The sequence below is a fragment of the Pseudorca crassidens genome, chromosome 5 (genome assembly GCF_039906515.1).
Source record: "Pseudorca crassidens isolate mPseCra1 chromosome 5, mPseCra1.hap1, whole genome shotgun sequence".
NCBI classification, from domain to species: Eukaryota; Metazoa; Chordata; class Mammalia; order Artiodactyla; family Delphinidae; genus Pseudorca; species Pseudorca crassidens.
In genome coordinates, this window is record NC_090300.1 from 31282293 (window position 1) to 31304090 (window position 21798).

Consider the following 21798-nt stretch of genomic DNA (forward strand, 5'->3'; position numbering starts at 1 on the left):
ATAGTACTGGCACAAAAACAGACATATGAATCAACGAAACAGAATACTAAGCCCAGAAATAAACCCACACACCTACAGCCAATTAATCTTTGACAAAGGAGGCAAGATTATACAATGGGGAAAAGATAGTCTCTTCAGCAAGTGGTGTTGGGAAAGCTGGACAGCCACACATAAATCAATGAAGTTTGAACACACCTTCACACCATACACAAAAATAAACTCAAAATGGCTTAAAAACTAAAATATAAGACATGACACCTTAAAATTCCTAGAAGAGAACATAGCCAAAACATTCTGACATAAATCGTAGCAATATTTTCTTAGATCAGTCTCCCAAGCAAAAGAAATAAAAGCAAAAATAAACAAAGGAGACCTAATCAAACTTATAATGCTTTGCACAGCAAAGAAAACCATAAACAAAACTAAAAGACAGCCTATGGTACAGGAGAAAATATTTGCAATAGATGCAACCAAACAAGAGATTAATTTCCAAAATACACAAACAAATCATACAGCTCAATATACAAAAAACAAACAACCCAATCAAAGAATGGGCAGAGGGCTTCCCTGGTGGCGCAGTGGTTGAGAGTCTGCCTGTCGATGCAGGGGACACGGGTTCGTGCCCCGGTCCGGGAAGATCCCACATGGTGCGGAGTGGCTGGGCCCGTGAGCCATGGCCACTGAGCCTGCGCGTCCGGAGCCTGTGCTCCGCAACGGGAGAGGCCACAACAGTGAGAGGCCCGCGTATCGCAAAAAAAAAAAAAAAAAAAAAGAATGGGCAGAAGACCTAAATAGACATGTCTCCAAAGAAGAAATGTAGATGGCCAAAAGGCACATGAAAAAATGCTCAACATCACTAATTATTAGAGAAATGCAAATCAAAACTCCAATGAGATATCACCTCACACTGGTCAGAATGGCCATCATCAAAATGTCTACCAAAAATAAATGCTGGAGAGTGTGTGGGGAAAAGGAAACCCTCTTACACAGTTTGTGGGAAGGTAAATTGGTGCAGCCACTATGGAGGTTCCTTAAAAAAATAAAAATAGAGCTACCATATGATCCAGCAATCCCACTCCTGGGCATACATCCAGAAAAGATGAAAACTCTAATTCAAAAAGATGCATGCATCCCAATGTTCATAGCAGCACTATTTGCAATAGCCAAGACATGGAAGCCACCTAAGTGTCCATTGACAGAGGAATGGATAAAGATGTGGTATGTGTATACAGTGGAATATTACCCAGTCATAAAAAAGAATGAAATAATGCCATTTGCAGCAACATGGATGGACCCAGAGATTATCATAGTAAGTGAAGTAAGTCAGACAAAGACAAATATCATATGATATCACTTATGTGTGGTAACTAAAAAAAAAATACAGATTTATTTACAAAACAGAAACAGACTCACAGACATAGAACACAAACTTATGATTACCAAAGGAGAAGAGGGGAGGAGAGAAGGATAAATTAGGAATTTGGGGTTGACGGATATATACTACTATCTATAAAATAGATAAACAACAAGGATATACTGTATAACACAGGGAACTATATGCAATATCTTGTAATAACCTATAATGGAAAGGAACCTGAACAGGATATATATATATATTTAAGTTTATGTTTATAAGTATAACTGAAATCACTTTGCTGCACAACTGAAACTAACACAATATTGTAAATCAACTATACTTCAATTAAAAAGAGAAGGGTACCTCCCTTACAAGGCTGTTGTAAGCATTAGAAGAGGTGGGTACAGAGGACATGCTCAGTTGCACTGAGGGTTACTATGAATATTATTATGGTTTTTACACGTCTATGAGCAGAACTCAATGTACCAATTTGGGTAGGGAGGCAGAACTGCACTTCTGTGGACAGGCCCAGATAACCGGGGACCCCTTTCCCCTCCATGCCCTCAGCAGTCACCTATGAAGCACCTCCAATGTGCCAGAACAGTTAAGGTTTCCAGCACGTGGTCCAGGGAGGGGCAGCTTCAGTCACTGTCCAGGCCAGTGCACGCTCCCAACTAAGCCTCCTGTGCAACACCCTCATGGGCGGGGAGTAGGCAAGATGAGGAAATCTCTCTCAGATACTAAAGGGCCAAAGAATCAAGACAAAAGTGGTTGATTATAGCCCTGAGCCCAAGTGGGCAATTTTTCGAAAATACACATTTTACTTAAGGAAAATCAAAGGTCAAATGGCAGATGGAAAAAAAAAAAAAAACACCCAACAGCAAGTTGTTGCGTTGACCTCCGTTTTTCGGTCAAGATCTTTGGGGCCGGTGTTCCCAATGCCCACAGTGGAGGAGGACGGCCTACCTGACCAGCCACCTCTGGCGGCATCATCAGCAATCGGGCCTCCCCTCGCAAGGGCACACAGCCTGTGCCTTCCGAGAGCCTCCAGAGAGTGGGGCGAGGCAGGCAGGAGAGGACTGAGTTCACAGCTTTTCAGGCGAGTTCTGCCAGACCCAAGGACCGTAAATCCCCGAAATGGAAAACAGGAGTGAGAAATAAAACCCCTGGCTTCTAGAGAACTGCCAGCTACTTTCTTTGGGCTGTAAATAACCACAGTTAAACCAAGCACCCTTTGCACTTCTTGGCAGTGAAGTGCATGAAAACATCTGATGCAAAGGTTTTAAATGCTTAGATGCTCTCTGCCAACATCTACTTAACCGCCCAGAGCTGCATGGTCCAAATCTTTGAAGTGAGCCGGGCATACCTCTCCCTCCACTGCCCCTGACCACCGTCTTAGGGGGCCCTGACTGGTGGGATGCTGCGTGACATCATGAGTGCGGAGCAGGGGTCAATTAAGCCTGGCAGAAGGAGCTGGGTGGCCCTGAGCGGTGGGGCCATCTGTCCCAGTGCCAGCTCTGGCACTCACCATTCCGCAAGCCCTAAATCAGTCAACTGGTAAGTGGCTGAGCCCAGATCCAAGCCCGTGTGTCCTGGCTCCAAAGCTCGGGCACGATTTCAACAGGCACATCACAGGCTCCCAGGAAATGCATCCTGGGTGGTAACTGTAACTATGATTTTGGAGCTGGGACTACTTTTTCTCCCCTCACCCCTTTCTTCCAGCTCCTTCTGGGTAACTCTCCGATTTCACCACATTACAGTGAGCCTGGTAGTCAGGAGCTCAGTCTTTGGCGATTTTGCATTTTCATTTTGATGATATCTCCTAGGTCAAGGAGTCAAAGCCATCTTTTGGACCATCTGGATAGCCATCTTTGAACCAAGAACTGCTCAAAGACGTAGCCCCATAGTTTGTGTTGCAGGGTCACTGCAAATGAAGACCAAATGACATCATGGCAGTCTGTGGAAATAAAGATTTCAAAGTTAACTTGAAAAGAGAAAAGTGGTGGGGAGATTGAGTCCTCTGCGTAGAATAGGCAAAACTGGAACTCAAACAGGCTGTCCACAGCAGTCTGCGTGTGTGCACGTGAACTCATTAGCAATGAGCACGGCAGTAAATAGCCCAGGAAGAATGTTTCTGGTCTCAGTTCCAGTGATAATTAGATTTATGACTGTTTAACACACATTTCAATAAGCCAGGATGCTAACCTTACTTTCAAATAAACTGGATAGCTTCACAGGATTATCAACGACCGCTCATTAAAACCGCTCATTTGAAGGTTTTGATTATTCATGGATCTGAATAGCCTGAACTAACAAGCAAAACCTAAATGTATTTATATAATGTAAAAGCCTAGGGCTTCCCTGGTGGCGCAGTGGTTGAAAGTCCGCTTGCCAATGCAGGGGACACGGGTTCGTGTCCCGGTCCGGGAAGATCCCACATGCCGCGGAGCGGCTGGGCCCGTGAGCCATGGCCGCTGAGCCTGCGGGTCTGGAGCCTGTGCTCCGAAGCAGGAGAGGCCACAACAGTGAGAGGCCCGCATACCGGAAAAAAAAAAAAAAAAAAAAAATTTTATTTATGTAAGCAGGCCTTCCTTTTATCGGTATTATTGAACCGAAAGTATAGATTCTATATATAAAATTGAATCCGTGTCTATACAACGCCATTGTTTAATACGTCCATCCTTCAGTTTCAGAATACACACATCTTATAAGCTTGATAGTGTTAACTTGAATTTCATTGGTTTTGTATTTGTTTATATATGATTTATACATTTTTTAAATTTACAGGATTATTAGAACTATAAAGCTACGAGGTTTATACTTAGTTCAGTAGTTCCACATTCTAGAGAAACCTCAAAATAAAAATAATTAAATTCAATAGAACGGGTTCCTGAGAATTTCTTCTTCCCTTAAATGGAATGGATACATTACTCAGGTTTGAGAAACACTGACACAATGAAACCTTAATGATGGGTATTTAGGTCGTTTCCTGTTATTTTACTAATACAAACAATGTGCACTTAATCTTTTCCAAGTATCTTTGCGTGTTTGAGGATACCTGGAGAATAAACCTCTAAAAGCGGCAACAGGGGTCAAAGTGTAGATGAATTTACGATGCTCATAAGAGCAGTCAAATTACCCTCGAGCGAGACTGCAATTGCTCTTTCCAAACTATGTATGCAAAAGTCTGTTTCCACGCACCCTTGACACTTTTTATGTCTTTGCCAAGCTCGTAATCTGACAGGTATTCAATAAACTAAGATACATCAGAGTTGTTGCAGTTTACACTTCTTCAGTGAGGGGAAGAATGAGCATTTTTCCATAGATTATTTGATATTTTTCATTTCTTTCTTGTGTATGTATGAACTGCTTGTTGATGCTCTTTGCTGATTAGATTGTTTTATTATTTCCTCATTGATTCATTGGCCCTCTTTGTGTACAACCTCTGTCCCTCATGGTGAGGATATTCTGTTTTGCAAGTGTCTTCTGGCTTTGCTATAGTAAATTTACTGGGCAGGCTTTAAAAAATGTTTTAAGTAAAATACATCAACTTTCTTTTGTACCGTTTTTTCCTTTTAGCTTTTAGATGATTCCACTGATTATTATTAAATATTGTATTCATCTATGATTTCTTTCATAGAAGGTATAAGCAAAGTACTGAGACTTTTTTCTAGATATCAAATAGTTTACTGAATAGTCCATCTATTCCTCCTGATTTTAAATGTCATCTTATCTTATACTAGATGTAAGTTCTACCAATATTTGGACCTATTTCTGTACCCTTTCATAGCACTGAACAATTTTCTATTCATGTGCCAATACCGAACTGATTTAAGTAGTGTGTATTTATCAAACATTTTGAAAATGGGTAAGGCTAGTCTGCCCATATCCATCTTTTCATGTTTACATGGATATATTCATGTGTTTAATTTTCTGGGTCAGAAATCTGCAAACTTTCTGTTAAAGAGACAGTAAATATTTTCGTCTTTTTGTGGGCCATACAGTCTCTGTATAGTGACTACTCAGCTCTGCCTTTATAGCTGGAAAGCAGCCACGGGTCATATGTAAACAAATTTTGAGTGTAGCTGTGTTCTAATAAAACTTTATCTGCAAAAACAGCAGTGGTCTGGACTTCAGAAAGCCCTAGTTTGCCAACCTCTAATGAACCCTAGTATCATTTTTGAAAGCTTTCCCACCTAAGCAGCCAAACCAGCTTTGGACTACTGGTTGGGATTGCTTAGAATTTAATGATTAAAGTGGGAGAATTTACATTTTTAAACATTGACTCTTACCATCCAAGAACACATTCTTTCCTTCCATTTATTCACAGCTTCATTTTTGCTCTCAGTAAGACCGTGAAGTTCTCCTCCTAGCTGCTGCACATTTCTTGTTTAGTGTGAGGTATTTTATCTGTTTTTATGTTTGTTACTCAACATGAAATTATTTGTACCCATTGACTTTTGTTCAACCCACTGGTTCAACCTACTAGTTTAATGCAAGGCTTATAACCAGATCTATAGACTTTTCTGGGATTGATAGAGAAATCCCATGGGGCCTAGATACCTTCACAAATGTTGCATACTTTCCTGGGAAGAGTCTATAGCTTTCCTCAGAAGCTCAAGATCACTATCCATTCTCCTGTCCCAAATGAGAGATGCCCTGCCCCAAGATGGGTAAAGGCCAGGGCTTTGGTATTGAAATGGAACCCAAATATAGGTAACCAAGAACATACTGGCTGTGGAGTCAGGGAGAGTGAGAGCCACCGCCCTGCCCTGGCTCTCTGCGGGTAGGAGTGATATAGCCAGGTTTATGCAGCAGTTTCCTACTGCTGTCCATGTGGGCAGTGCCGCCTCAGGGCTGAGATATCCCAGAGGGCCTGTGGTCATCAATCTTGCCCACATCCAACTTTCCTTGAATTTCAGGCTGAGGTCTCCTCTGATTATAAACCCTCTATACCATGGCCAATCTCACCTCCTTCCTAAGGAGTTTTGTTTTGTTTTGTTTTGTTTTTGCGGTACACGGGCCTCTCACTGTTGTGGCCTCTCCCATCGCGGAGCACAGGCTCCGGACGCGCAGGCTCAGCGGCCATGGCTCACGGGCCCAGCCGCTCCGCGGCATGTGGGATGTGGGATCTTCCCAGACCGGGGCACGAACCCACGTCCCCTGCATCGGCAGGCGGACTCCCAACCACTGCGCCACCAGGGAAGCCCACTTCCTATGGAGTTTTGCTCAGCTTAACTGCTTACTGGGATCATGAACTGTCTATTGCCAACTGCCCCCTAATGCCTTACCAGGATCCTTTCCTGGCCCTCTTCTAGCCCTGCAGTCCTATCCTCATGGAGAAAGCCAGCACAGGATGAGGGAGAGCACAGACTAAATGGTCCAACAAACCCAAGTTCAAATCTGGCCTTTGCCAAAGTGTGCCGAAAGGCAAGGTGTGAACTTCTCTGACCTCAGAGAAGTAAAAGGCAACCTGCATGCCTCCGAGCGTGGCTGTAGAGACTGAAAGAGTTAATGCATAAGAGCTGAAAGCCACTCTCACCGTGGAGCTTCTGTTCAGCAAAGGGATGGTCATAACTCACTTCTTATACAGCCAGCTGGCATCCATCAGGCTCAGCCTCTGCCTGTGAAACCTCTGGAGACTGGGAACTCTACCCTTCCCCCCAGCGGGGCAGACTTTCTATGGGGTCTCAGCAGTCTATACTTAGGAGAGGTCTACCATGGCCCTGCCTCTAACCTGGTGTCTCAGTGCCATGGTGTACCCAGGATGTCCCCACAGGTATCACTCCCAACAAGTGAGAGGCTTATGTCTTCACATTGCAAAGAGCTGGCCTGAACTGAAAATGAGTATAGGACAATTCTGAGATCCAGAATTGGATCTCAGGCAAAATTTAAGGCAAGATTTAAATTTGAGTTTTCCTCTTGGGAAAGGAAGACTCTCTCACTGTCACTTCCCAAGCCTTGGTTTCCCTGTCTGCAAGATATGGATAAAAATAAGGGCAGCTAAATATTAATGGACACCTACTATGTGGCAGGAGATAATTCCTCCTCCAAACCCTATGATAGGAGATTCTGTTATCATCACAGAGACACACAGTGGTTAAGTAATATGCTTAAAGTGGCAAAAATGACATTTGAGCCACGTAATATGATGTTCGAACCGACTCTTTTTTTTTTTTTTCCATTCTTCGCGGTACGCGGGCCTCTCACTGTCGTGGCCTCTCCCTTTGCGGAGCACAGGCTCCGGACGCGCAGGCTCAGCGGCCATGGCTCACGGGCCCAGCCGCTCCGCGGCATGTGGGATCCTCCCGGACCGGGGCACGAACCCGCGTCCCCCGCATCGGCAGGCGGACTCCCAACCACTGCGCTACCAGGGAAGCTCTAGAACCGACTCTTAATTGCCGTCATCTACATGCTAATATCGTTGGAGTGCTTTAAATCACATATAATTCATACATTTCCTGCACTGGGTCAGGTCCACAGTAGATGTTCAATAAATGATAGTTGCCCTTTAATAAGGCAGAAATTGACCCTCACGCCAGGAATTGGCCTCTTACCAACTGGCTATCACATTAGAAATTGGCCAAATCTTCACTGTCCACTCCATCAGGGATTAGACATCCCATCAGAAGTGGGTCATCATCAGAAATCGGTCATTCCATCAGGGTGATTTAAAGAGGTCATGTTCCAGCTAAAGCCTGCCCAGGAAGCAAAGCATCACAAGGTAGCCTTCAATTCAACAAACATGCATTGTTCTCTGGTGGAAAGAGAAATGAGGCACACTGCTACCAAATGCATCTAAAATCCAAGTACCCAGGGATTCTTAAAGTCCATCTGGATGGGAAGAAGAACAAAGAGGCATAAACTCGAGGTAAACAGTCCATATGGAACCTGAGGGCAGTCTACCATGTGCCAAGCACTGCTCCAAGAAGCTCCCGGTATCAGTTTATCCAGGCCTCAACTCTGAAAGGGTTCCTTGGGTCTATTTATAGATGAAGATTCTGAGATCCAGAGAGGTTAAGTGAATGTCTGGATTCCTGGAGCTTAAAAGAGGTAGTCAAAAGCAAATGGCCCTAGACGCTTTCTTCCAAACTTCAGGGCCACCCTCCACTTGGCTGTAATGGGTCCCCACAAAAACACGGGCGTATGCCCAGGACAAAACCTGCCTCTTGCTTAACTAAACCAAGGCTGGCCTTGCTCTGGAACAGACACTCGGCCTCACTTTAAATCACCTCCCAAGGAGTATTTGGTTGTACCTGTTTGCCACGGCCGTGGGCTTGGGAATCGTAGAGAGATAGAGTTGTGTCTGCAGCACCCAGCACAGAGCCTGGAATAGAACCAAAGCCTCATACACACAGTGTGCAGACTGTACAGACACAACCTCTGCCAAGAGGGCGGGCCTTCATGTCAATCAGAGAGAAGGTAACACACATCGTTAATTCTTATCCTTTTTAGGGACGCGGCAGGATGAGGTGAGGAGATTGGTTATTTCAAGAACTCCATTTCCTGAAGCCAGTGAGGCAAAGATACCAACTTCAAAACAATGGAAGCAGCCCCATTTCTCCCAGGAAAGTGTCCTTCCTCAAATGGCCACCCACAGGGGAGCCTTTGTGATCGGGGGGATGACAGCACCTGCGATCCAGGCATTTACTCGTCAGGCACACTCAAATTTACATCCCTCGTGACTATGTGTGATCACTGGGAAATCAATCAACTTTCTGGGACTCCATCTTTTCCTCTCTAAAATGAGCATAATGCCTACCTTCCTGGACTTTCTGGAGGTTCACATAAGATCATTTATGTAACATACTTGCCACAAAGAGGTTTTCGATGTGGCGGTTTCTTCCTCAGGACTGAAACATCATCTACCTAGGCCTGCAGAGACCCCAGGGACATTAACTGTCTGAAGCTATAGGAAGTAGATGAAGGCTGTGCCTCGCCCCATCAACAGAGCAAGAATTTGCTTAGGAGTTTGGGATTAACAGATATACACTACTATATATAAAATAGATAACCAACAGGGACCTACTGTATAGCACAGAACTCTACTCAATATTTTATAATAACCTATAAGGGAAAGGAATCTGAAAAAAGTGTATATATATATATACATATATACGTATAACTGAATCACTTTGCTATACACCTGAAAGTACTTCAATAAAAGTAAATAAATTAATTAGAAAAAATTTTGATAGTTGCAGAGAATGACAGCAATCACTTCTAAAAACAAAAATTGAGAGAGGTGAGGAACCCAAGGCCATTCAGCCCGAAGAGTGTGCTGGCCCTGCACTGGCAGCTTTACTCAATGATCTTCAGAACCGCCTACGAGTAGGTGACTGTGTCCCCAGTTTAGAGAGGAGGAGGCCGAGGCCCAGTGGGTTTGTGTAACATCACTACCTCCCTCTCTGAGTTGGTAAGACAACCTCCTGCTACCCTACGTTACCTCATTTAATCCATCAGGGAGTCACACAGGCTGGGGGTGCAGGGAGGGTCAGGGGTCAAACCTCTTCTCCCCCAAGATTGATGAAATCCACTCCAGGCATCTCTTTCTCTGATTAAAACACATGGATGATAAATTACCAAACTCCTTGACGTGGAAATGTGAATGATAGGAGTGCCACTGACAACTGGTTCAGGGTGGTCGTCACAGAAGCGGAAAGAACTGTCACGCATAGCCTACCTCCTTGCCGTTCTTTTCTGACTCCTAAGCATCTGTGAGTGTCTGTGGGTGAAGGGAAATGAAGGTGATGCATTAGAAGGGAATCTGGAGGTCACAGTGGTCACGGATGAACATAAATCTGCTTTGGTTTAATGTAACAGGAGCCTAAGTAGAGGATTTTTTCCCCCAAGGTAGCAAGGCTGTAAAATGAAAAGAGTCTGTCCTGACAATCAGCCTCTCCTGTTTGTGCTTATTCCTTTCTTTTTTCTTTTTTTAATTAATTTATTTTATTTTTATTTATTTATTTTTGGCTGTGTTGGGTCTTTGTTGATGCACATGGACTTTCTCTAGTTGCGGCAAGCGGGGTCTACTCTTCGTTGCGGTGCACGGGCTTCTCATTGCGGTGGCTTCCCTTGTTGCGGAGCATGGGCTGTAGGCACACGGGCTTCAGTAGTTGTGGCACGCAGGCTCAGTAGTTGTGGCTCACGGGCTCTAGAGCGCATGCTCAGTAGTTGTGCCTCCCGGGCTCTAGAGCACAGGCTCAGTACTTGTGGTGCATGGGCTTAGTTGCTCCACGGCACGCGGGATCTTCCCGGACCAGGGCTCGAACCTGTGTCCCCTGCATTGGCAGGTGGATTCTTAACCACTGCACCACCAGGGAAGCCCTGTGCTTATTCCTTTCTGATGAAAGTTTTGGTGCCTTCAGCCCTATTCACTTTCCTGTCTAGCCCTTCTTCCAGGAAAGCATCTCCTAGAAATCAGCCACACTTTTATGTTAATATACATCCAGTTGTCTTCTTTCAAAGGGTTATTTCCTCCCTTGGCCTTTTCTCTCAGGATGGAACAAAAGTTTGGTGCCTCCAAACAATATTTCAGGCAACAGAGAAAGACTGGAGAGACAGCTTTGGAGAAACACTAGGACAGAGGCTATGTAACCTCCTTGTAGAAGCAGGAAGTGGGAGATTACTTCTCCAGTTCCCATCTGTTCCTGCAAACAAACAGGCTGCTGAGGGGCTCCTGACAGGCACCATGGAGAACAGGGTGGAACATTTCAGAAAATTTCTGGGCTTGTGCCTACCTGAAAAATTGTAGGATGATGGAGTAGAAAAATCAGGGACCTTAGAATCAAGGTGTAAATCTCATCTCTCCCACTTTCTAGCTGAAAGACCACTGGCAAGTTATTTAATTCCTTCATGTACCCATTCTGTTGAATAGGGATAATAATATTTGCGTATCAGTTGTTGATGGTGAGCGTTACGTGGGATAGTGAATGTAAAATGGGTGGCAAATCATGGGAACTTGATAACCACTAGTTCCCGTTCTCTCTCCACCATGGTTGAGCAGATCATATAAGAGTAATTCTTCCATGGGATAGTAAAAGTAGTCAGTTAAGATCTAATATTTCCATGCAGCATTTTATCACCCATGAGTCTAGTGCCCATCACTCCCAAGGCTGTATTTGCCAACATCGTGCTTTAAATGAATGAAGCAAAGCATGATGATGCATTTAATGGTCCTTGGAAATTGAACCTTGAAAATCCCAACATCTTCGGACCTTCTGGTTCCAGAGAGACAATATGGAGAGTCTGGGATGCCAGTTAAATTTGGATGGTGACCCAGAGAGAAAGAAGATTTGCTTCCCGGGGCATCTCCCTCTGCCCCCAGCCTTCTTGGCGTCGCCTCTCAGGATAACATATTCAAGACCATGGGAAGCACCTAAAGTCTTGACGTTATCAACACAATGGCTTTGTAGGGATAAACTTCTTGACCATGATGAGGAAATCCTTTCCCTCAAGTTACTGTTAAAGTTGCATCAGTACAAGTGGTCAAGTTTTTCAAAACCCCGTCCTGTTGACAGTCACAGAACTCAAGGGTGAGTAGGTGGTGAGGGCTAGCTCCCAGGCTGACCATGAAGTTAAAGAAGGCAGGGCCCAGGTGGCCAGGTCTGAGCCTCAAAGTAGGAAACTGTGGATTGGTCTCTAGATCCAATCTGTCCCAGACCCTGGCTCACCTGCCCTTGCCTCCCACACGCTTGGCCTTGGCCTTGACCACCTGACTTCATTCTAATCTCCCTGTGCCTTTGACCACGTCCTGGTCATTGTTTTGCCCCATCTACTCACCTGCTCCAGTAAAACCCTGACTCAGTTTGTTTTGACCCTCCTCTGAAAATTCATCTATTTTGTCTTGATAATTCATTAAAAACGATTTTAAATTGCTTCCATGGCTATTAGCCAAGTTAACATTTTGAGTCAAATCTGATCATATACGATTCCTCAGGATGCCATACATTTCAGAAGCTTCCCAATATCTTAGCTTAGAGATGTAGGCTTTATGCTCTTGTAATTTAATTTAATCTATTCCAAAATCATGGTTATATTCCATTTCTCATCTTTAATCTTGGGTATTTCTGCTTTCTCCCTTATTTTCTTGATTATATGTCAGAAGAGCATGTCCATTTTATTGGTTTCTTCGAAGAATCAGCTTTTAGGTTCACTTATAAATTCTAATGTTTTTCTATTTTTCTAATACATGAATTCCTACCATATTTATGGTTTATTGCTTCCTAATTTCCTCAGATTTCTCCTTTTTAATTTCTTGTGTTGAATGCTTTATTTATTTTCATTCTTTCTCATTGATTATTAAGAATTTAAGCCTATGGACTTGCTTCTAAGTACAACTTTGGTTACATTCCATAAGTTTTGGTATACAGTGTTGCTCTATGAATAGCTTGTAATTGTGGTTTTGATTTTCTTTTGTACACAAAAGTTGTTTAAGAAAGTCCTGTTTTTTCTTTCCATGTGATTAGGTTCTATTTTGCTTTGATTTTCCTGGTAAGTACTGCAACATGATTCTCCATCAGCAGGGATGACATTCTTTTTTTTTTTTTTTTTTTTTTTTTGCGGTATGCAGGCCTCTCACTGTTGTGGCCTCTCCCATTGCGGAGCACAGGCTCCGGACGCGCAGGCTCAGCGGCCATCGCTCACGGGCCCAGCCGCTCCGCGGCATGTGGGATCTTCCCGAACCGGGGCACGAACCCGTGTCCCCTGCATCGGCAGGTGGACTCTCAACCACTGCGCCACCAGGGAAGCCCAGGGATGACATTCTTATTCCACTTTTCAGAAAGAAGAACCTGAAGCATGGTGAGCTTAAGCAAGCAGACTGGAGCTTCTGAGATAATAAGCAATAAAACCAGAAATGAGAACCAAAACTTTTTGCATAAGAAGACAATCTCCAAGATTCTTATTCAGCAACAGGGAACGCGCACAACCATCAGTGGGCTTTTCCAGGGTTGGGGAGGGATGTGAAGAGTTTTCAGCAGCTAGAGACAAGGCCTCTAACAGGGCATGGAGGTCCTCCTTCAGTGATGCTGAGAAGACACCTCCCAGAGTGCTGTGCGCTGCAGCACTGAGCAGGCTGTAAGGTGGTGAGTGGTGTTTCTCCATCTGCCAGCCTAGGTCCAGAAAGGCCCTGGAGAGTCTTAGTACACAAGTGCCCCAGATGCAAGCCTTCCAGCACCCAGAGGCCACAACTAGGCTTGTCCAAACGGGGCCAGTGCCCACATCACTCCCTAACTGTGTGCTACTCCCTAACTAACTGTGCTTGTTATTTAATCCTATGGAGTAGTTCTCAGCCCCCTTCACTGATAAAGAAACCAAGGCTCAGAGAGGTTAGGGAACACATCCAGGGCAGGGTTGATGGTGCAAGATGGCAGTTCCTCAAAGGGTGACAAGACATGGCAGGAAAACATGGTGGTGGTTGAGACATTCCTATTTCAGAGCAGGCTTCTGGCAGGAGTTCAGCCAGGGTTTTGAACCTCTGTTTATATAGTTAACTTTTCAATGATTTATTTCCAACAATCCTTCCCTAAGATGAGGGGGTACTTTACCCAGCCCTGGGTACTATAGGTTTAGGGTGGTACCCCGTACATGGCAGGTGCTCAGTTAACGTGGGGTTGCGAGGTTCCTTCACCCCTTTCCCACTCTAGCTTGGGGCTCAAGCTGGAAGGCCATGGCCTACCTTTTGCAGAGTCTGACACCAGTAAAGTGCTAGGACTGGCAGAGCCCAGAGAGACCATGATGTCCAGGGGTTCACTACTGGGGTTCATGGGTACAATTCAGGGGGTGCCTAAAATCTGGATAGGAAACACATCTTTATCCTCCCTAATCTCACAGCAATTCAGGATTTCCTTTACTGTGTATGTAGGCAGCAGACCACAGCAGTCCTAGGACCTGGGACTTTGTGACCAACAGAAATCACAGGTGCTTGCGTGGCATGTCACAGTTATCACAGACATCTCAGAATATCATTTACAGCCATCGCTACTTCAGAATTAGGATAGGTATTACACACACAACCAGGTTTTGTCACTTAATGTGTTAATAAATAAGCGTATATATTGCACTATCACAATTTATAAATCTTTTGATAGCTATTTCAATATAATTAGTTCCCTTTATAATCCAATGTATTTTATTTTACTAATTAAAAAACATGACTCTGAGAAGGGGTTTATATGTTTCACCAGACTACTACAGAGGTCCATGGTCCAAAAACATGTTTAAGAACCCTGGTTATATAATTATTAGAGAAAGGCAAATCAAAGCCACAATGAAGTATCACCTCACACTGGTCAGAATGGCCATCATCAAAAAGTCTACAAACAATACATGCTGGAGAGGGTGTGGAGGAAGGGGAAACTTCCTGCACTGTTGGTGGGAATGTAAATTGTTACAGCCACTGTGGAGACCAGTATGGAGGTTCCTTAAAGACTAAAAATAGAGCTACTCTATGATCCAGCAATCCGATTTCTGGTCATATACCCAGAAAAGATGAAAACTCTGATCCAAAAAGATATGCACCCCAATGTTCATAGCAGCACTGTTTACAACAGCCAAGACATGGAAGCAACCCAAGTGCCCATCAACACACGATTGGCTTAAGAGTCTGTGGTGTATATATACAATGGAATATTACTCAGTCATAATGAACAATGAGATATTGCAATTTGCAGCAACATGGATGAACGTAGAGAATTTTATACTAAGTGAAGTAAGTCAGACAGAGAAAGACAAATATGCGATATCACTTACATGTGGAATCTAAAAAGTAATACAAATGAATCTATGTACAAAACAGAAACAGACTCACAGACACAGAAAATAAACTTATGGTTACCAAAGGGGAAAAGGAAGGGGGAGGGATAAACTAGGAGTATGGGCTTAACAGATACAAACTACTAAACATAAAATAGATAAGCAAGAAGGATTTACTGTACAGCACAGGGAAGTATATCCAATACCTTGTAATAACCTACAATGGAAAATCTAAAAAAATTATATATATATATATATATATATATATATATATATATATAATTCAGTTATATATATATACATATATCTGAATCACGTCACTGTGTACCCAAAACTAACACAATATTGTAAATCACCTAAACTTGAATTAAAAAAAAAAGAAGAACCCTAGACAAGGAAATAGGCCCAGAGAGGAGAAGTGATCCACCCAAGGTCATACAGCAGAGTTGGGACCAGACTCCATCTTCCAACCCCACTAGCACAGGATGAGTTACAATAAGGGGGACATGGGGGTGTGGGTATGTGTGTCGTCATATGACACAGCTTAGTCATATGAGGACTCGTGACAGCTGTGGGAGGAAAGGCCAAGGCAGGGCAAGGGTAAAGGGAAGACTGCACCGTCTGCAGTCCTGCCTGCAGCCAGGGAGGCCCTCAAAGCAGCAGTTACAAGTATTTAGTATTTGTTTTCCCGAAGTCTGCTCACATTGAACAAACTAATAGATTAGATGATCCTTCGGTGGCCACATAAGAGGGTGGTAGGGCTTGATTTGTCTTTGCAGTTAAAACCCACATCACGTACATGCGTTCTTTATACTTGTATTTGAGCAGCTTAGGGAGAGGTTATAATCCCTCAATATAATACCTCACAAGGGTGGGTGTGCTTGTCTGTAGACTAGGAAGCCCTCCACTTAGAGAATGGTCCTTTACCCCATTACCTGAGACTTGCTGAGGTCAGTAACTTGGAATCAGAAAGAAGGTGCTTCTCAAAGGACAGTGTACACACGTTTAGCGGGGACTAAATCACTGCACCCAGCATTTTGCAAACTGGGTGCCTGGGACTCCTGGCACACAACCACCATTCTCCTAGCCTTCTCCAAACGCCTGACTCATCTCCTCATGCTGAGCCCTCACTTGGCATTCCTTCTCTACACTTCACCACTTTTCATCATTATCACTATTATTATTACAGGGTAGCAACTGCTACAGCTCGAGGACTGCTAGCAGGCAGGAACTGTCCGTAAGGGAGGCTGCTGCATAAACAACCATTTAAAATACTGTGTGATCAGTGTCGGGATCGGTGAGCACAAGGCTTCCGGGCACTTAGCTGAGTCCCGAAGAAGCAACATAGGCACCAAAGGAGTTTCAGGCAGAGAGAACAGCACATGCAAAGGCACTGTGGTAAGAGATAGCATGGCCCATTCAGTCCTCAGCAGAACTTCCCATTTGCCTGGTGCAGAATGCAACTGTGTCATGTCCCAGTTGGCTATAACAGTCCGGATGCGATTTATTGGAAAGGTGGACTTTATCCTGGTCTCAGAGGAAAGGTGGCGAGAGTACTCTCGGAGGGGGTTCCAGCCCAGAAGAGTGGTGCAGGGGACTTCCCACCTCCAGCTCTAGGAGAACACCTGCCCCAGACCTGGAGAGAAGCTGGCTGGTGGGGATTAGAGTAAGCCAGGTTCCTGTGTGCTGTCCACAGCCATGGAACACCCGCCCACCCCCACTCAGGGCGATCTGGAGAGATCCACGACCTATACCTTCAGGAACATCCGGAAGGGAATGTGCAAATTCAGTCTCTGCAGTGAGCTTCTCATTTCCACGGGGTTACAGAGAGTGGGGGCTAAGTGGATTTGTGGACCTGTGTTAGCAGCTAACTGATGCGCCAGATAAAGGTAACTGTCCATTCACCTGCATTTATCTGCATGCCTTTTAATTCCTCGCCTTTGAAGTCTTAACTACGGCACTGCTTACAAAATAGAATTTGATCCAGGAAAGCTCGCTTTGAGAAAATGATCAACGTTACTATTTCCGTGTGAATTGAGAAGGTTGGAGTCTTGGGGAAAAGCTTGGGATTCCCTCGGGGAATCTTGCTTCTTGGCCTCCAGGCAGAGAGTAAGGGGTGTCTCCTCCTGTTCGCCTCTGCTCAGGGCTTCCCTCTGCCAGAGCACTGGGCCAGTGTCCAGTCCTGGTCTGTTTCCTCCTCTGTCCTCTCTCCAGGCTGGAAATTCACTGACGGCAGGGATCAAGGCTCATCCTTTCCAGGTTCCCTTGGCACAGACCCGACCCCAAAAGATGCTCAGAAAATGCTGAATGAGTGACAAGAATGGCACGCCCATGAAACTCAGATCCAGCGCTCAGTATGTATGCCTGTGAAACTCAGATGTTACCCAGGTCAACCACAAGTCTCATTACCCCAGATCCCACAGAGGGCAGCCCACTGGTGATGGGCCCAGCCTCTAAAAGGCTTGCTCTAGCAGCCAGATGGGGAGTACTTCCTCTGGACCAGGCATCCCTGAGGCCCCATCACATCAGTCATCCCATCTGGACCTGCCATTGCGAGGCTCAGCTCACTCAGACAGTCAGGGTGTGGCAGAGCTGGGTCCCCTGAGATCCAGGGTTTCCGCAAGTCTGGGAAAGCTGAGGCTGCCCTTGCCCTTGCCAAGTTCACTTCTCAGAGGACTTTGGGTATTGTATCAAGGCAGCTCCTGGTCAATTTTGCAGGTTAGCAGTGGGACAGCCTTGGTTATAGTCGTAAAAAGCCTACCTCCCCTGACCCCATTCCCCCACCTCACACACCTCTTCTCCAGTAATATCACACCTGACCTTCACTGACAAGTTTATTCTCCTGTATCTGGAGGACTAGCCTTTCAGCTTTTCCAACAGTACGTATATTACATTATTCCCTCGAAGCTAGGCTATCTGCACAAATAAGGCATAATAACAGAAGAAAGAAGGATAACAACCCTTTATTGAACTCTTCCTATATGCCAAGAACCTTGCTGAGTTATTTACACACATGGTATTTAGTTCTCCTAACAGCCGTGAAGGAGTTTCATTATCCTGATTTTATGGATGAGGAAATCGAGGCTCAGAGAGATGAAGCAGTTTGTCAAAAGCCACAGAGCTGGTCGGGCAGGGCTAGGGATTTGCTCCTGAAACAGGGATTTCAACAGGGATCAGTTGCTCCTGAGATCTGCCTGTGATGATGTTATGCTTAATCCCATCGTTAAGTGAAACCATTATATCCTGAATAAGCTCTTTCTGCATTACTAAGAGTCCCTAATTTCTGTTGTTTAAAATGCATACTCTCTTTGGACATTTTGTTTTCTTAGTAAGCTAAACACTTGTGTTGCAATTTGGGAAATCATAGATTGAGGATCCACGGAAGCCGCAGAGATGGGAAGACACAGGGCCAAGGAGCAGGCCCACGCGGCTGCCTCCAAGCGAGTAGCTGAAAAGGGCCAGTTCCTTCACTGCACGGGCCTCAGTCTCTCACCTGAAAAATGGGGATAATCATATACAACCCGCCATGCTCAGAGGAGGCCACCGGAAGGACTGGACATGATGGTAAGTGTGCAACGGCTCGACACATGGGCCTGAGAAGGAGGCCGGGGTGAGGTCCTGTGTCCCCTGGCACCCTCTTGTGTAGCTTTCAATGGTGCCCTGCTCATGAGCACATGTACCTCCAGCAAGGGCAGGCCTATGTCCCAGTTCCTAGCACGTCACCGTGAGTCATCTATTCAGCATTGAACATACATTTTTGGAGCCCCCATTGTGTCCTGGGCATGGTTCCAGGCCCTGGGGAGATGGCAGTGGACCAGCTCTGCCCAGGTGGAGCTGCTGCCGGCCTCCTGGGGATGAAAGCCCACACTCCTGGGGCACTCATCACGGCTGTTCCAGGTACCTGGTGCATCTCAGTCCAATTGATGCTCGCCCACGCAACTCTGAGGGAGGAGCCAGCATTACAGCTAAGGAAACCGAAGCACAGAAGGTTAGGTAAGTTGCCCCAAGTTGCACAGGTGGGAGGCAGCAAAGCTGGGTTTGAACTGCGCGGTCTGGCGCCAGAGCTCACACGCCATCAGCACTCTCTGCTGCCGCGTATCTCTACCTGCTTTCCCTCTGTCTCCAACCCTTTCACCTTTTCCTCCACAGCTTCTCCTGCTCTCCTTTCTGGTAGCCCCCTCCCTGTGTCCCAGGCCCTCGTCCGTCCTGGAAGCACAGCAGCCTCCCTCTGGCCTTCCTGCCTCTTCTAGCCTCTGCCCAGCTCCCACATAGCCTCTGTCACCTCCATTCCGTCTTGCCTCCCACCCCAGCTGACTCCCCAAGAGTCCAGGTGTAGAGCCCTGGCCTCAAGGCCCACCACGTTCTGCTCTGACATGCATTTCTGCGTTTCTCTACCCGCTCCCCAATGCTCAGTTCACAAAAACTATCCTCCGCGCCAGAGAGCCTAAACTTTTGGGGGAATCGCTGGCCTTTTTGAGAAAGCTATGGACCATCCTTCCCCAGGAAAAAAACATGTATGAATACTTCCTAAAGTTAGCACGCGCCTTCTGCACTGTCACGATGCCACCATCATGAAGACCCCAGCAATAGACACACACATTGTTTTTTTCCTAAAGATTTTGATTTTTTAATGTGGACCAATTTTTTTAAAGTCTTTCTTGAATTTGTTACAATATTGCTTCTGCTGTACGTTGTGGTTTTTTGGCAGCCGAGGCATGTGGGATCTTAGCTCCCCAGTCAGGGATCGAACCTGCGTCCCCTGCATTGGAAGGCGAAGTCTTAACCACTGGACCGCCAGGGAAGTCCCTAGACACACAAATCTTATTACTGTTCCTCAGTTCCTTAAACGTGTGTCTTTCCATCTCCCTCTCAACATTTTCTCCCACCCCAGATGCTGCCTCCATTCCTCTCTTCCATCTAATGAAATCCTCGTGACCCATCAAAACCCAGCTCCAATGTCACTAGGCCAGACAAGAGCTCTCCCTTGATGTTTTCACCACCAGCTGCCCTCATGGGATTTCAGTGCTCCCTGCCTGGAATTTGGGACCACACCTCATTTCTACCTACTCCAATGGACCTCTTTAGGGCAAGGATGCTGGCTTAGCTGTCTCACAATCTTTCACCTCATGCAGCACAGAGCTCTGTAGACAGCAGGCATATGGTGTCCATTTTTTGAAAAAAACTGAAAACTGGAAGCAGCCATCCTTATTTCCAAATAGAAGATTCTAGGATGCTAATGAAATGGAAATGGATGTTTCATCATCTCTGTCCCACTAATAAGGCCCTGCAAAGGGTGGGCTTCTGGAAAATTTCACCAGACATAAGCCTAGGAAAATGATCTCTTGCCTTTGCCATTTGTTAACAATATAAACATTTCATACCCACTCATTACTGCAGTTCTTGAATTCCTACTTAAATTTCTATTCCTTTAGTAATGGTAACCTAGTTTATGGGAATCTATGGCTTCAAAATAAGGTCAGATCCTGATAATTAGTTGTGATCCATATTTTGGATCTGATAATTAGCTTATAGCTGCAATGAAAATTGGGCCCTACATTTTCAGAAGGTGGAGTATTTTAAGAAAGCAAGGTATTCTTCATGTGCTCTGATCTCTGCTTTGTTAAAAGGTTGTTAAAGTGAGAACTATAACATAGGAGAAACATGAATATATTTACTCTCAAGATGCAATTAAAACAGAATGCAAATATGACTAATGAGGTGATTAACTTTTCTAGAAATATTATGCAAGAAAATCAATTCCTGGGATGTAACATTTCTGTGCTAAAAAATTCAGTTTGATGGCATCAGTGACCAAAGGGATCTAGGAAGAAAAGACATTGCTACTGTCAGGGAAGGCTGAGGAGGGCATGAAAAGTACCCATGTCTTTCTAGCTTGATCTGCTCAGCTAGGAAACAGCTGCTGCTGCAAACGCTCCCATGTGGCTCCCGCATGTGTGCTGCTCTGAGCAATTCTTTTCAACATGGCACCGCTAGAATGGCATTAATTCAGGAGTCAGGAACACTTGGTTCAAATCTCAGCACCACACCGGTTACAGCGAAGTGGCCTTAGATGGTCCATATCATTGCTCTGGGCCTTGATTTCCTCCCCTGTGAAATGCAGATTGTGATACCTGTCTCATGGACAGGTGAGGATTCCATGAGCCAATGCATGTAAAGCACTCGGTATGGCGATTAGCAGGCTGATGTGTCCTGGAGAAATTGCTATCGAAGCTGCTGAGTGGGGAGGGCACAGAAACCCCCTGTTCCAGGAAGAGGCTCTGGCATGAGGTAGGGATTCCAGCAAGGATGACTCAAGAGTCAGGATACTGGGTCCCACCCCGCCCTTCACGTTCAAGCCAAGTGATCTTGGGCATCGTTGTCATTCTTTCAACATCCATAAAACAACAGCATTTGCCTAAGTGATTTCCAAGGCACTGTTCTGGGAACCCAGCACTGTCCAATGCTACAAAATAGTTCACACTTTTTTCCAAATAGTTTGTTACAAAGTAGCCTCAGTTTCCCCAAATGTGACCTATTCCACGCTTATTTGGGTTTCGGTCCACAGTTTGGTGACCAGAATTACACCGCAATTAAACAGTCCAATCTGTAGCCCTTAAGGGCCTCTAAGTTCTGCAAACTCTCTCTCTCTCTCAGTCCTCATTCAGGAGCTGCACCCTATCTTTCCA

The 21798-nt window shown here is 45.1% G+C and overlaps 1 protein-coding gene and 1 pseudogene across 1 annotated transcript in view; one reads left to right on the plus strand and one right to left on the minus strand.

Annotated features, from left to right (window-relative positions):
• CLSTN2 (calsyntenin 2) overlaps window positions 1–21798 on the minus strand; it is a 652733-nt gene that overhangs the window by 515924 nt on the left and 115011 nt on the right. The window lies entirely within an intron of this gene.
• LOC137225383 (condensin complex subunit 3 pseudogene) overlaps window positions 18916–21798 on the plus strand; it is a 43006-nt pseudogene continuing 40123 nt past the window's right edge.